Source organism: Myodes glareolus, chromosome 2 (genome assembly GCF_982192425.1).
Source record: "Myodes glareolus chromosome 2, mMyoGla1.1, whole genome shotgun sequence".
Lineage (NCBI taxonomy): Eukaryota > Metazoa > Chordata > Mammalia > Rodentia > Cricetidae > Myodes > Myodes glareolus.
The window spans coordinates 44,465,548-44,479,516 of record NC_142027.1 but is presented as its reverse complement, the minus strand read 5'-3'; the positions used below and the strand labels follow the sequence as shown (position 1 = coordinate 44,479,516).

At 37.7% G+C, this 13,969-nt stretch overlaps 1 protein-coding gene across 10 annotated transcripts in view; it reads left to right on the top strand.

The window, feature by feature from the left end:
• Stxbp5l (syntaxin binding protein 5L) overlaps window positions 1-13,969 on the top strand; it is a 242,937-nt gene that overhangs the window by 54,859 nt on the left and 174,109 nt on the right. The window lies entirely within an intron of this gene.

Below are 13,969 nucleotides of genomic sequence, written 5' to 3'. Positions count from 1 at the left end.
GAGCATTATGCCCTCATTTATTCTTACACCTTGGGCTGTTTCCTCTGTTTTGTCACTAACTCCAAACAATATGCTACTTAGTTATAATATGTTAAAAACTGTTATAGCAAGAGGCTTAGCATAACAAACTATAATTCTCTTCTGCCACAATTACTTTAAGATTGTAACTGATATTTATTAGCTCATTCTTCTAGAATTTTAAAATTAGGTTTGCTCTCTATCATTTTCATACATGTATGTAATGTAGTTAGGTTAAAAAATCCCCTGTATTGTTTTTTCTCTAGGTTTTCTTACTGTCAGTCAACACTTCTGCTATTCTAAGTTGCTTTCCTAGTAGATCTACCTAGATCTTCTTTTCAAGGTTACTGAATGCCTGTCAAGCTATACCTACTACGATGAAAGAATTAGGAAACTTCTCCTGGCACAAATTTTATAGTAGTAACTATGGCATCTTATAAAACTTAGGGTTCACTTTCAGTTAGGACATTTGGCATGAGGAATTCAAAGTACTAAGTGACAGTTGTAGCTTAATGTTTACTGAGATTCTTGTACCTCTTTAAAAGCATTGCTTCCTCCTAAAATTAATATTTCTAGTTCAAAAGAGATTAAATTTGTATGGATGTATTTATTTTAAAGGCATACTAAATAATTTACTGGGAAGGCTGAAAACACAGTCCAGGCAAGCTTCCAGAACCAACACTATGCACTGTATAAAAATTGCTTGAGTTTGATGCTCTTAAAAAAAATAAAAATTAGCATCTCTAACTACATTTCAAAAGATCTTAGGGACCTCACAGGCTAAATGATAATGAGTAATCATTTCATAAAAGATCCTACAGGGCATGTATTAAAACTGCATAAGAAATTTGAATATTTTTCTCATAGCAGTGGATTTAAAAAACAGATGTAACATTATAGAATTTGTACTGTAGAAAGATGATTCAGAATGAATGGTAGAGAATAAATTGGAGAAAAGGTATCTTAATAAGTGTTCTCTAGAGGAAACAGTCACTAGCATGTTTGTATATATGTGCCTATCTCTCAATTAATCATCAGTCATTTTAAAGAATTGTCCCATACATTGATGAGAGTCTTAAATCCAAAATCTAGAGTAAGTTGGCTGGCTGGAAACCTGGGAAAGAGTTGAAGTTGTAGCCTTGTGTTTAAAGGCAGTCTGGAAGCAGACTTCCTTCTTAGGGAATCTCAGTTTTTTGTCTAAAGAACTTCAAGGATTATGAGGAGGTACATTCTTATAATGGAGGACAGTTTACTATATTCAAGACTTTACTGATTTAAGTATAAAACATACCTAATAAATGCTTCCTTAGCAAGATATATGCTAGCATTTGAAAAAAATAAACAATTAAAAAAGGGTATCACGGCCTACTTAAGTTGATGCATTAAAATCAGCCATTGCATAGGGAGTCCAGTTGAGATGGAATGTGAGATGATCTGTGATTATGAATTTCTAAAAATATTTCCTCAGTCTTAAACATTACCAGATTCTCTGTAACTACCATTCTACTTTCACCATCAACTGTTATGTTTTTATGTAACTAAGGATTTAATATTTGAAAGGTAAATTATAGTCTTTTATTTTTGTTCCATTTGTTACATTTTATACATTTTTTAAAAATTAGGTAAACTGAAATGTCATCACTAAGAAGTATATAGAAGATTGTGAAAACACAAATTAAACTGAGTAATAAATTACTACCTTAGGATCTTAAGATAGTTTATTTTATTTAAATCACTATCTTTTAATAGCATTTTTGTGTTTATGATTTTTTAAGATCAATTTATGTGAATCCTTTAGTAACTGCAAAATAGCAGCACAAAACTAAAAATGGATATCTACAAATAGCACTATCTGTCTAGATAGAAAATAGAGGCTAGTGAGGCAGACAAAGAAAAAACATTGTTTGCTTCTAAATTTTATGAGGTAACATTGCCATAAAACACACTCTTATAATTATCCACTCACTAATTGTCCCATCAAAATGATATGCCCACACTTTTTACTTTGATGTTCTGCTTCGTAACTGATCATGTACTAAGTAGGGAGACTAAATTCTGTAGCTCCCAACATCCCAAAAACAATTTGTGATTTTATTTGGTGATGACTGAATCCATATAGTTTGTGCAGAATACATCGTTTTCTTCAGTAGCGAGAGAAATTCCACTGTACTCAGAAGCAGAGATTTAGTTTATGTAGGGCGAAGACATTTACTAGTTACATGGTTACCTGTAGTCACATGGGCCCTCATTCAAAACTGATTCTGCTATTGAAACTGATGACATATGTTAACAGGGCATGAAATATTTATTTATTATATAGTTGAGAGAACTGTTCAAGCACATCTAAAATGAGAAAAAGAAAGAAAATTGGAATTTTTATTCCAGTTACAGTGTGGGATTAGAACTATTAGGGCAAGAGCTTGCGTAGTTCAAATCTCCTGCTGGTGGCAAAGGAGAAAAAAGCCTAGACTTTCTTATGAGTTTGTTTAGATGTGTTCACAAGGAAAGGAGGAGGATAAAACATTGCTTAAAATCTGTCAGCATCAGACATCAAAAAGTTGAAGTCAACATCATCTTTATATCGGTTTATCTATACCTACAAAAAAGTTTTAAGTCTATGGAGTTGACGGCAATTATTTAGACCACAAATCTTTAGGGAAAGCTATGATTTCCGGAAAACTTTTAACTGCTAGTTTTATCAAAATGAAGGCTGCCCTAGTTATCTTTAATCTTCAATCTGACACAGCCTATAGTCATCTTAGAGGAAAATTTCTTTTGAGGAATTGTTTATATTCCTCATGGCCTGTTGTCATGTCTGTGGGAGGTTGTCTTGATTATTGTTGAAGGAGGAGAGCCCAACCCACTATGTAGCACCATCCCTAGGCAGGTGGTCTTGAATTGTATAAATAAGTTAGTATAGTATAGCTCCATGGAGACACTAAGATGAGCCTTTGATGAAGATGCAGCCTTAGTAGCAGTGGAGACTCCAGGTTATTGGAGATGCCAGGACTATGGAATGTTCGCCAAGAGCAAGTGTGAAGTGAAGACAGCCTAGGCCTGAGACAAGTGTGTGTGCTGCAGGTGGCAGAGCTGTAGACTTAGACATTTAAATTTGTTCCTTATTTATAGCCAGAAATACACTCCATCTTTAAAGCTTTTAATATTTTATTTATTTGTGTGATGGAGGGGCATGAGGGTCAGGACTTTCCAGAGTTGGTTGGATGATTCTCTCTTTCTACCATGTGGTTCCTGAGAATCAGACTCAGGTTGTCAGGTTTGGTGACAGGTATGTTGACATGCTGAGCCATCTGATAGCCTCTACCATGTAATCTTCCATTCTTCATGATTCAATTCATTTAGGAGCCATGTAGCAGTTTTGTGGTTTTCTTCCTAAGTCATGATATGTTCTACGTATAGAAGCAGTTTTAATTTTTCCTTTCCCATCTGCATGCCATTTAATTTTTTTACTTCATTCCTTTTACTATTACATATTAAATAGATAGAGATAATGATAATGGATCTTTGCCCTTTCAATATGTGAAACTCAAGATGTTATCTTTTTATGTTTGCAGTAATGTGACTGATGTGCAGATTTCCTTAGATGACCTTCTGTGAGGAAATTTGTTTTCCTAGTTTACTGGAGATCTTATTATGAATGAGCTCTCACATTTTATCAGTAGCCTTTTTTGTATCTATAAAAAATTGTTCTAAGTCAATTGAATGAACTACATTGATTTTTCAAGGCTAAACTGACTTTGAATTCCAAGCACAAATTCTATTCAATTACAGCATACAATTACTCTTATACATTGTATTTAGTTGGCTAAAATTTTTATTAACATTTTCAAATTTGTGTTCAAAGGAGATGCTAGCCTGAAAATTCAAATTTTATGTTTTTATTTTATTTGTCATCAGAATGCTATTTTCTTAAAATGTGTCTAAAACTAATTTTTCTTTATGCACTCTCTAGCATTTTGTAAAACTGGTACTTAAAGAAATGTTTCATAAAAGTGACAACTGATGTCATCTGGTCTTGGGGTTTCCTCTGGGAAAGAGTTTCTAGTTAGAACTTAGTTTTATTAGTTGATATGTTATTGTTTCCTATTTTTTTGTGTAGTTTGTGTTTTTCCAAGACTTCTTCCATTTCATATACTTCGTAAGGTTAATTGGTATAGTAATTTTCTTATTTATTTTTGATTTCTGATGACGTATCTCCTTGTAGGTACTTATATAAGATATCTGTGTTCTTCCTGTTGATAAGTCTGGATAGATGTTACCAATTTTAGTTAATTTTTTCAAGTCAGTTTTTATTTTTTTGATTTTTTTAAAAAATTTATTCATTTATTAAAAATTTCCACCTCCTCCCTGCCTCCCTTTTCCCTTCCCCTCCCCCCTCTCCATCTCTCTCCAGTTCTAAGAGCAGTCAGGGTTCCCTGCCCTGTGGGAAGTCCAAGGTCCTCCCCCCTCCATCCAGGTCTAGGAAGGTGAGCATCCAAACAAACCAGGCTCCCACAAAGTCAGTCCATGCAGTAGAATCAGAACCCAGTGCCATTGTCCTTGGCTTCTCAGTCAGCCTTCATTGACAGTCACTTTCAGAGAGTCCGGTTTGATCACATGCTCTATCCGTCCCAGTACAGCTGGCCTTGGTGAGCCCCCATTAGATCAGTCCCACCTTCTCAGTGGGTGGACCCACCCCTCACGGTCCTGACTTCCTTGCTCATGTTCTCCCTCCTTCTGCTCCTCATTTGGACCTTGGGAGTGCTCCAATGTGGATCTCTGTCTCTATCTCCATCCATCGTCAGATGAAGGTTCTATGGTGATATGCAAGATATTCATCAGTGTGGCTATGGAACAAGGCCACTTCAGACTCCCTCTCCTCTGCTGCCCAAGGAACAATCTGGGGATCTCTCCTTGGACCTGGGAACCCCTCTAGAGCCAAGTCTCTTGCCAACCCTAAAATGGCTCCCTTAATTAAGATATCTACTTCCCTGCTCCCATATCCACCCTACCTCCATCTCACCCATCCCATTCCCCCAAGCTCTCCCCAATCCTTCTCTTCTCCCTTCTCTCTACCCCTCTCCCCTTACACCCACCCCATTCTACTTAACTGATTTCTCTGCTTCTTTTGTTACTGCTTTGTTTATGCTGCTCTTTGGATTAATTTACTTTAAAATTATTTTTTTTCTAGCTGGACAGTGGTGGCACATGCCTTTAATCCAAGCACATGGGAGGCAGAGGCAGGCGGATCTCTGTGAGTTCGAGGCCAGCCTGGTCTACAAGAGCTAGTTCCAGGTCAGGCTCCAAAGCTACAGAGAAACCCTCTCTCGAAAAACAAAACAACAAAAAACAAACAAACAAACAAAAAACAAGTTTTGATCCTGTCTCAAAAGATTCAGGAATGGTTCAGGAATCTTTGCTTTTTGACCAAGTTCTTATTTCACTTTACATCCTCTCATAGCTATACTAAGCAAAACAGAAATTTAATAAGCAAACTAAATATACGAAAACCTTGAAGGATGACATGACATAAATATATTAATTTAGCCAACAGGTTCTAGATATCGCACTGTTTTCTAGGGATTCAAAGATGAAAGGCACATGACCCCTGCTCTCTCAAGCTCACGGTGTGAGAGGAGAGGTAGTGGGTGTTCAGTAAGACAGTGCAGACAGTGAGGTGACAGCGATGTAGACAGAGAGAGTTACAGAAACATAGAGGAGAACCTAACACGAATGAGCTTGGGGTGTGAGGGAAAGCAAGGTCAGGAGGGGTTCATGGCCTATTGTTGTCCTTGCAGTAAAGGGGAGAAGGAAATGATGTAATTATATTATAATCTAAAAAAGTAATAGACATAATTTTAAAAACTGATTTCTTTTTATCTCATTGGTAGAGACATATTATTGACTAATTAGCTTATTTATTTAGCTTTCTTTTTGATGTAGTACCAGAACCACCTTTAATCTAGGAGATGACTTTTTTCACTATGGAGACAATGTTTGTTTTAGTGTTCTGCATGACTGTTATGTGAATTTTGGGGTTTCCACTTTAAAACTTTAAATGATGGAGACATAAAAAACATTTTTGGTCTCACTTAAACACAAGTTCTTTGTTTTGTTCTTTCTTTCTTGGCTTTGTTCTTTTTGTTCTTTAAGAAGGAGCTTTTTTAAATTTATTTTTTTATGTTGTCGTTTGTTTGCTTTTGGGCTGGTTTGTTCAGGAAGTACATTCTTTCTTATTTTGTTCTTTTTCTCTTTTCCAAGTTTCAAAGAGTTTCCACAACTCTATTCCCTGTTCCACACTTCGTTCCACTCCATGGTGCTTTCCTGCAGATCTCTGAAATACTTTAGCATGTGTCCTTTTTGCTGTGCTTTTGGATCTTGTGAATTCTTGTTCTTAGCCTTCCTCACTTCCTCCTGTCTTCAACAAACGGGGCTTATTAAGATCTCACAGCCCTATAGTGTGGCCTGGATGTTCTCTATAGAGTATCCCGGAGCAGTGAGAAAGCTTGAGTCTTCCTACAGTCTTCTATCCTTCCTTGCCTTTCTCCTTTGTTCTCTATCTGATTCATTCCTCAGTTGATATGCAATGTCTAAAAATGGTAGTGTTCGTGAATGTAATCACATCAATGTTGTTTACACTTTTTGTTTTGTTTTATGAGACAGGGTTTCTCTGTGTAACAGTCTTAGCTGTCCTGAAACTAGCTCTTGAAGACCAGGCTGACTTTGAAATCACAGAGATCCACCTGTCTCTGACTCCTGAGTGCTGGGATTAAAGGTGTGTGTTACCACTGCCCAGCTGTTTATACTTTTTAATTGGTTAAGTAGGAGGATAAATCTGCCCCTTGTTTTTTCACTATGACTGGGAATAAAAGTTTTTATGCAATTTTTTGACTTTAAGAAGCAAATAATAACTACATATAGGGATATGTCATTTGGTAAAGAATTCATTAATAAAATTTGTTCTGTTGTATTTTGTTTTCTTCCCTTTTTACAATCTTTCATCCCATTTTTCTTTTCTCTTGCTGCCTCTCTGACTTACAGATTAACTTTCTTTATGTAAACTGAAAAATATATTACTATTTTTCTTAATATCTGTCTTTTCAGTTATATTTTTCTATGCAGAAAGTGTTTTACATGTCATGTATTAATCTATTTCTTTATAACTTATTGGTTTTATTTATTTTTTTTCAAAACATAACAAATTCTATGGATGTTTATTCTCAAGGTGGTAATATGCATTTTTTACTTTTGTACTCAGTATAATTGGAAAAGAGTCACCGTGTCTCACTGCTGAGAATCTCTTTCCCCAACAAAATGCCAGTCTTACAGGGGTCAGGACGGCTCTGGTTTTCAGTGTCTCCTACAAAGAATACACCATCCTAAACTGGAAAGTGAAACTTAGTATTAAATGATTTGGGCCACATGATTAATTTAAAAGCTGATGTGCCTAAAATGACACATAACCTCTCTTATTTATAATAAATTTATACATGGGATTGATCATGCTGACATATATGCAAGAATTATGTTTACATAAAATTAAAAAAAAGAACATTCTATGTACAATCCTGAAGAGATCAAAGAGCGCTGGAAGCAGGCACTGGGTTCACAGTAACCTGTGTAATTTTACACTGAACCAGGACACCGTGCATGGAGGACACACAGGCAGCTGTTTTATAATTTCCTTCATTTTGGTGGTATTGCTTTCTTTTTTTTTAAGTAAATTTTATTAAATTATAAAAGTTTCCATTTCCGCCCCTCTTCCCAACACCCTCCCACTCCCCCTCCCCTCCTCCCTCTTTGTCCCTTAGGGCAGTCAGGGTTTCCTGCCCTGTGGGAAGTTCAAGTTCCTCCCCCCTCCCTCCAGGACCAGGAAGGTGAGTGTCCAAACAGACTGGATCCCCAAAATCCAGTATATGCAGAGGAAACAGGTCCCAGTATCATAGTCAATGGCTTTTCAGAAAGACTTCGGGCCAGCCACAATCAGAGAATCCGGCCAAATTCCGAGAATCTGGTTAGATCACGTCCTCGTTCAGTCCCAGTCCAACTGGCCTTGGTAAACTCTCATTAGATCCGTTCCCTTGTATCAGTGGGTGATAGCATTCCTGGCAGTACTGATTTCGTTTTTCATGTTCTTCCTCCTTCTGCTCCTCATTTGAACCTCGGGGGGCTCAGTCCGGTGCTCCAATGTGGGTCTCCGACTGTATCGCTGTCCTTCGCCAGATGAAGGATCTATGGTGATAAGCAAAATATACATCAGTATGGTTATGGGCCACGGCCAATTCAGGCACCCTCTCCTCTGTCCAGAGAACAATCTGGGGGATCTCTCCTTGGACCTGGGATCCCATATATAATCAAGTCTCCTGTAAACCCTAAAATGACTCCCTTAGTTGAAATATATTCTTCCCTGATCCCATATTCATCCTTCCTCCCTCCCCCCCCATCCCGGGCCACCGAGCTTTCCTCATTCCTCCCCTACTCCCTTCTCTCTAACCCTCTCCCCTTCCATCAACCCTCCCAACCCCCCATGCACCCGAGGTTACCTGGGACTCTTGTCTATTTCCTACCTCCTGGTAGATAGCTAAATAATCTCCATCAGGTTCATCTTCTTATTTAGCTTCTCTAGGATCACGAATAATAGGCTCAAAGACCTTTAATTATGGTTAGAATCCACTTATGAGTGAATACATACCGTGTTCCTCTTTTTGGGTCTGGCTTACCTCACTCAGTAAAGCGTTTTCTATTTCCATCCATTTGCATGCAAAATTCAAGATGTCATTGTTTTTTACCGCTGAGTAAAACTCTAATGTGTATATGTTCCACACCTTTTTTAACCATTCTTCTATTGAGGGGCACCTAGGCTGTTTCCAGGTTCTGGCTATTACAAATAGTGCTGCTATGAACATAGTTGAACAAACACTTTTGTAGTATGTTTGGGAATCTTTAGGGTATATTCCCAAGAGAGGAATTGCTGGGTCCTGAGGGAGGTTGACTCCCAGTTTCCTGAGAAACCGCCACACTGATTTCCACAGTGGCTGCACGAGTTTGCATTCCCACCAACACTGGATGAGTGTTCCCCTCACCCCACATCCTCTCCAGCATAGGCTATCGTTGGTTTTTTTGACTTTAGCTATTCTGACAGGTGTAAGATGGTATCTCAAAGTGGTTTTGATTTGCATTTCCCTGATCGCTAAGGAGGTTGAGCATGACCTTAAGTGTCTTCTGGCCATTCGAAGCTCATCTGTTGTGAATTCTCTGTTAAGTTCAGTAACCCATTTTTTAAATTGGGTTAATTAGAGTTTTAGTGCCTAGTTTCTTGAGTTCTTTGTATATTTTGGAGATCAGACCTTTGTCTGATGAGGGGTTGGTGAAGATCTTCTCCCAGTCAGAAGGCAGCCTTTTTGTCCTACTGACAGTGTCCTTTGCTTTACAGAAGCTTCTCAGTTTCAGTAGATCCCATTTGTTCATTGTTTCTCTTATTGTCTGTGCTGCTGGGGTCCTACTTAGGAAGAGGCCTCCTGTGCCTATATCTTGTAGACTACTTCCCACTTTCTCTTCTATCAGGTTCAAAGTGGACGGATTAATGTTGATGTCTTTAATCCATTTGGACTTGATTTTTGTGCATGGTGATAGATATGGATCTACTTTCATTTTTTTACAGGTTGACATCCAGTTATGCCAGCACCATTTGTTAAAGATGCTTTCCTTCTTCCATTGTATACCTTTAGCTCCCTTGTCGAAAATTAGGTGCTCATAAGTTTGTGGGTTAATATCTGGGTCTTCTATTCGATTCCATAGGTCGACTTCTCTGTTCTTATGCCAATACCAAGCTGTTTTCAATACTGTAGCTCTATAATAGAGTTTGAAGTCAGGGATGATAATGCCTCCAGAAGTTCTTTTATTGTATAAGATTGTTTTGGCTATCCTGGGTTTTTTGTTTTGCCATATAAACTTGATTATTGTTCTCTCAAGGTCTGTGGAGAAGTTTGATGGGATTTTGATGGGGATTGCATTGAATCTATAGATTGCTTTTGGTAGAATTGCCATTTTTACTATGTTGATTCTCCCAATCCAAGAGCAGGGGAGGTCTTTCCATTTTCTGGTATCCTCCTCAATTTCTTTCTTCAAAGACTTAAAGTTTTTGTCAAATAGGTCTTTCACTTCCTTGGTTAGAGTAACCCCAAGATATTTTATGCTATTTGTGGCTATCATGAAAGGTGATGTTTCTCTGATTTCCCTCTCTGTTTCTTTATCCTTTGTGTATAGGGGTCACTGATTTTTTGGAGTTGATCTTGTATCCTGCCACGTTACTAAAGGTGTTTATCAGCTGTAGGAGTTTTTTGGTAGAGTTTTTGGGGTCACTTATGTAAACTATCATATCGTCAGCAAATAACGAAAGTTTAACTTCATCCTTTCCAATACGAATCCCCTTGATCTCCTTATGTTGTCTTATTGCTATTGCTAGAACTTCAAGCACTATATTGAAGAGGTATGGAGAGAGTGGACAGCCTTGTCGCGTTCCTGATTTTAGTGGAAAGGCTTTGAGTTTCTCTCCATTCAGTTTGATGTTAGCTGTCGGCTTGCTGTATATTGCTTTTATTATATTTAGGTATGATCCTTGTATCCCCAGTCTCTCCAACACCTTTATCATAAATGGGTGTTGAATTTTGTCAAATGCTTTTTCAGCATCTAGTGTGATGATCATATGGTTTTTTTCTTTCAGTTTATTTATATGATGGATTACATTGATAGATTTGTGTATGTTGAACCAGCCCTGCATCTCTGGAATGAAGCCGACTTGATCATAATGGATAATTTTTCTAATGTACTCTTGGATTCGGTTTGCCAGTATTTTATTGAGAATTTTCGCGTCGATGTTCATGAGTGAGATTGGCCTGTAATTCTCTTTCTTGGTTGTGTCTTTGTGTGGTTTTGGTATCAGGGTAACTGTAGCTTCATAAAAGGAGTTAGGCAATGACTCTTCTGTTTCTATATTGTGGAATACGTTAAGGAGTATAGGTATTAGCTCTTCCTGGAAGTTCTGGTAGAATTCTGCATTGAAACCATCTGGTCCTGGGGTTTTTTTGGTAGGGAGATTTTTGATAACAGCTTCTAATTCTTCGTGACTAACAGGTCTATTTAGATTGTTCACCTGTTCTTGGTTAAACTTTGGTATATGGTACTTATCTAAAAAAAATGTCCATTTCTTTTACATTTTCCACCTTTGTGGCATATAAACTTTCATAGTAAGATCTAATGATTCTCTGAATTTCCTCTGTGTCTGTGGTTATGTCCCCCTTTTCATTTCTGATCTTATTAATTTGCATGTTCTCTCTCTGCCGTTTGATTAATTTGGATAGGGGTTTGTCAATCTTGTTGATTTTCTCCAAGAACCAGCTTTTTGATTCATTGATTCTTTGGATTGTTTTCTGTGTTTCTATTTTGTTGATTTCAGCCCTCAGTTTGATTATTTCCAGTCTTCTAGACCTCCTGGGTGAATCAGCTTCTTTTTTTTCTAGATCTTTCAAGTGTGCTGTTAAGTCTCCAATGTGTGCTTTCTCTGCTTTCTTTAATTGGGCACTTAGTGCTATGAACTTTCCTCTTAGCACTGCTTTCATAGTGTCCCATAGGTTTGAGTATGTTGTGTCTTTGTTTTCATTAAATTCAAGGAAGAGTTTAATTTCTTTCTTTATTTCTTCCTTGACCCAGGGGTGATTTAGTAGTTGACTGTTCAGTTTCCATGAGTTTGTTGGCTTCCTGGGGGGAGCATTGTTGTTGAATTCTAATTTTAGTCCGTGGTGATCTGACAAGACACAGGTAGTTATTAATATTTTTTTGTATCTGTGGAAGTTTGCTTTGTTACCGAGTATGTGGTCAATTTTCGAGAAGGTTCCATGAGCTGCAGAGAAAAAGGTATATTCTTTCCTATTTGGGTGGAGTGTTCTATATTTGTCTGTTAAGTCCATTTGATTCAATACCTCCAATAAATCTCTCAATTCTCTGTTTGGTTTCTGTCTGATTGACCTGTCCATTGGTGAGAGAGGAGTGTTGAAGTCTTCTACTATTAGTGTGTGTGGTTTGATGACCGCCTTGAGTTCTAGAAGAGTTTCTTTTACATATGTGGGTGCCTTTATATTAGGAGCATAGATATTCAGGATTGAGACTTCCTCCTGATGAATTGTTCCAGTTATGAGTATGAAATGTCCATCTCCATTTCTTCTGATTGATTTTAGTTTGAAGTCGATTTTGTTAGATATTAGAATGGCCACGCCCGCTTGTTTCTTAGGTCCATTTGCTTGGAAAACCTTTTCCCAACCCTTTACTCTGAGTAGGTGTCTGTCTTTGTGGTTGAGGTGTGTTTCTTGTAAACAGCAGAATGTTGGGTCCTGTTTTCGTATCCAATCTCTAAGTCTGTGCCTCTTTATAGGTGAATTGAGTCCATTGATATTAAGTGATATTAATGACCAGTGGTTGTTGACTTCGGTCATTTTTTTTTTTTTTTAGGTAGTAGAGTGTATGTGTTTTTCTTCTTTGATTTGTGCTTGTGAATGGTCGCTAGATGTTCGAGTTATTGTAGTCCGTGTTGGGAATGTTGGATTCCTTTGGTAGTGATTTTCCTTCTAATATTCTCTGTAAGGCTGGATTAGTAGTTACGTATTGTTTAAATTTGTTTTTATCCTGGAATATTTTGTTTTCTCCGTTGATAGTGAACAATAGCTTGGCTGGGTATAGTAGTCTGGGTTTGCATCCATGGTCTCTTAGTTTCTGCAGTACCTCTATCCAGGATCTTCTGGCTTTCATGGTTTCCATAGAGAAATCCAGTGTAAGCCTGATAGGTTTACCTTTATAAATTACTTGACCTTTTTCCTTTGCAGCTCTTAAAATTTTTTCTTTAATATTTATGTTTTGTGTTTTGATTATTATATGGCGAGGGGATGTTTTTTTCTGATCCAGTCTATTCGGTGTTCTGTATGCTTCTTGAACCTTCATAGGAATATCGTTCTTTAGGTTGGGAAAGTTTTCTTCTATAATTTTGTTGAATATATTTTCTGGGCCTTTGATCTGTAGTTCTTCTCCTTCTTCAATCCCTATTATTCTTAGATTTGGTTTTTTTATTGTGTCCCAGATTTCCTGAATGTTTTGTGAAGAGAATTTGTTGGATTTGCCGTTTTCTTTGACCAGAGCATTTATTTTCTCTATGGTATCTTCAGATTCTGAGATTCGTTCTTCTATCTCTTGTATTCTATTGGTTATGCTTGATTCTGTAGTCTCCGTTCGTTTACCTAGGTTTTCCATATCCAGCCGGTTCTCGGTTTGTGTTTTCTTCATTGCCTCCATTTCAGTTTTCAATTCTTGCACTGTTTCCTTTACTTGTTTGATTGTTTTTTCTTGGTTTCTCAGGGTCTCATTCACGGATTTACTTATTTCTTCAAACTTTTTGTTATATTTCTCATCAATTTCTATACTCATTTCTTCAAACTTTTTGTTATATTTCTCATCCAATTCTTTAAGGGAGTTATTCATATCCTGTTTAAGGGACTCTATTGCTTTCATAATGGCACTTTTTTCCACTTCTTCTGGGTAAGGTGTTCAAGCCCTTCTGTTGTAGGACCTTGGGATCTGGTGTTTTCATGTTGTTTTTCAGATTGTTGGATGAGGTCTTGCCTTGGCGTCTGCTCATCTCTTACTTCAAATGTTCTCTATTGGAACTTCTGTTACCGGGTCAGGTTCCCTTCTTGGGCAGGGACTTCACTGACAGAATGCCCACCTTTCCTCAGGCAAGCTATTGAAGCACAGGCACTCCCTCTTTCCTGGATGCGCTTACAATGCAGGCTCAGCTTGCAAGGCAGCTGAGCTGGGGAAAATTTTATGGCCCCAGGGGGAAGGGAGAAATATAGGAATTTGTACCTGGATGGGAGCTGGGATGGCAGGCGGGAGGGGGTAGCCAGCACTG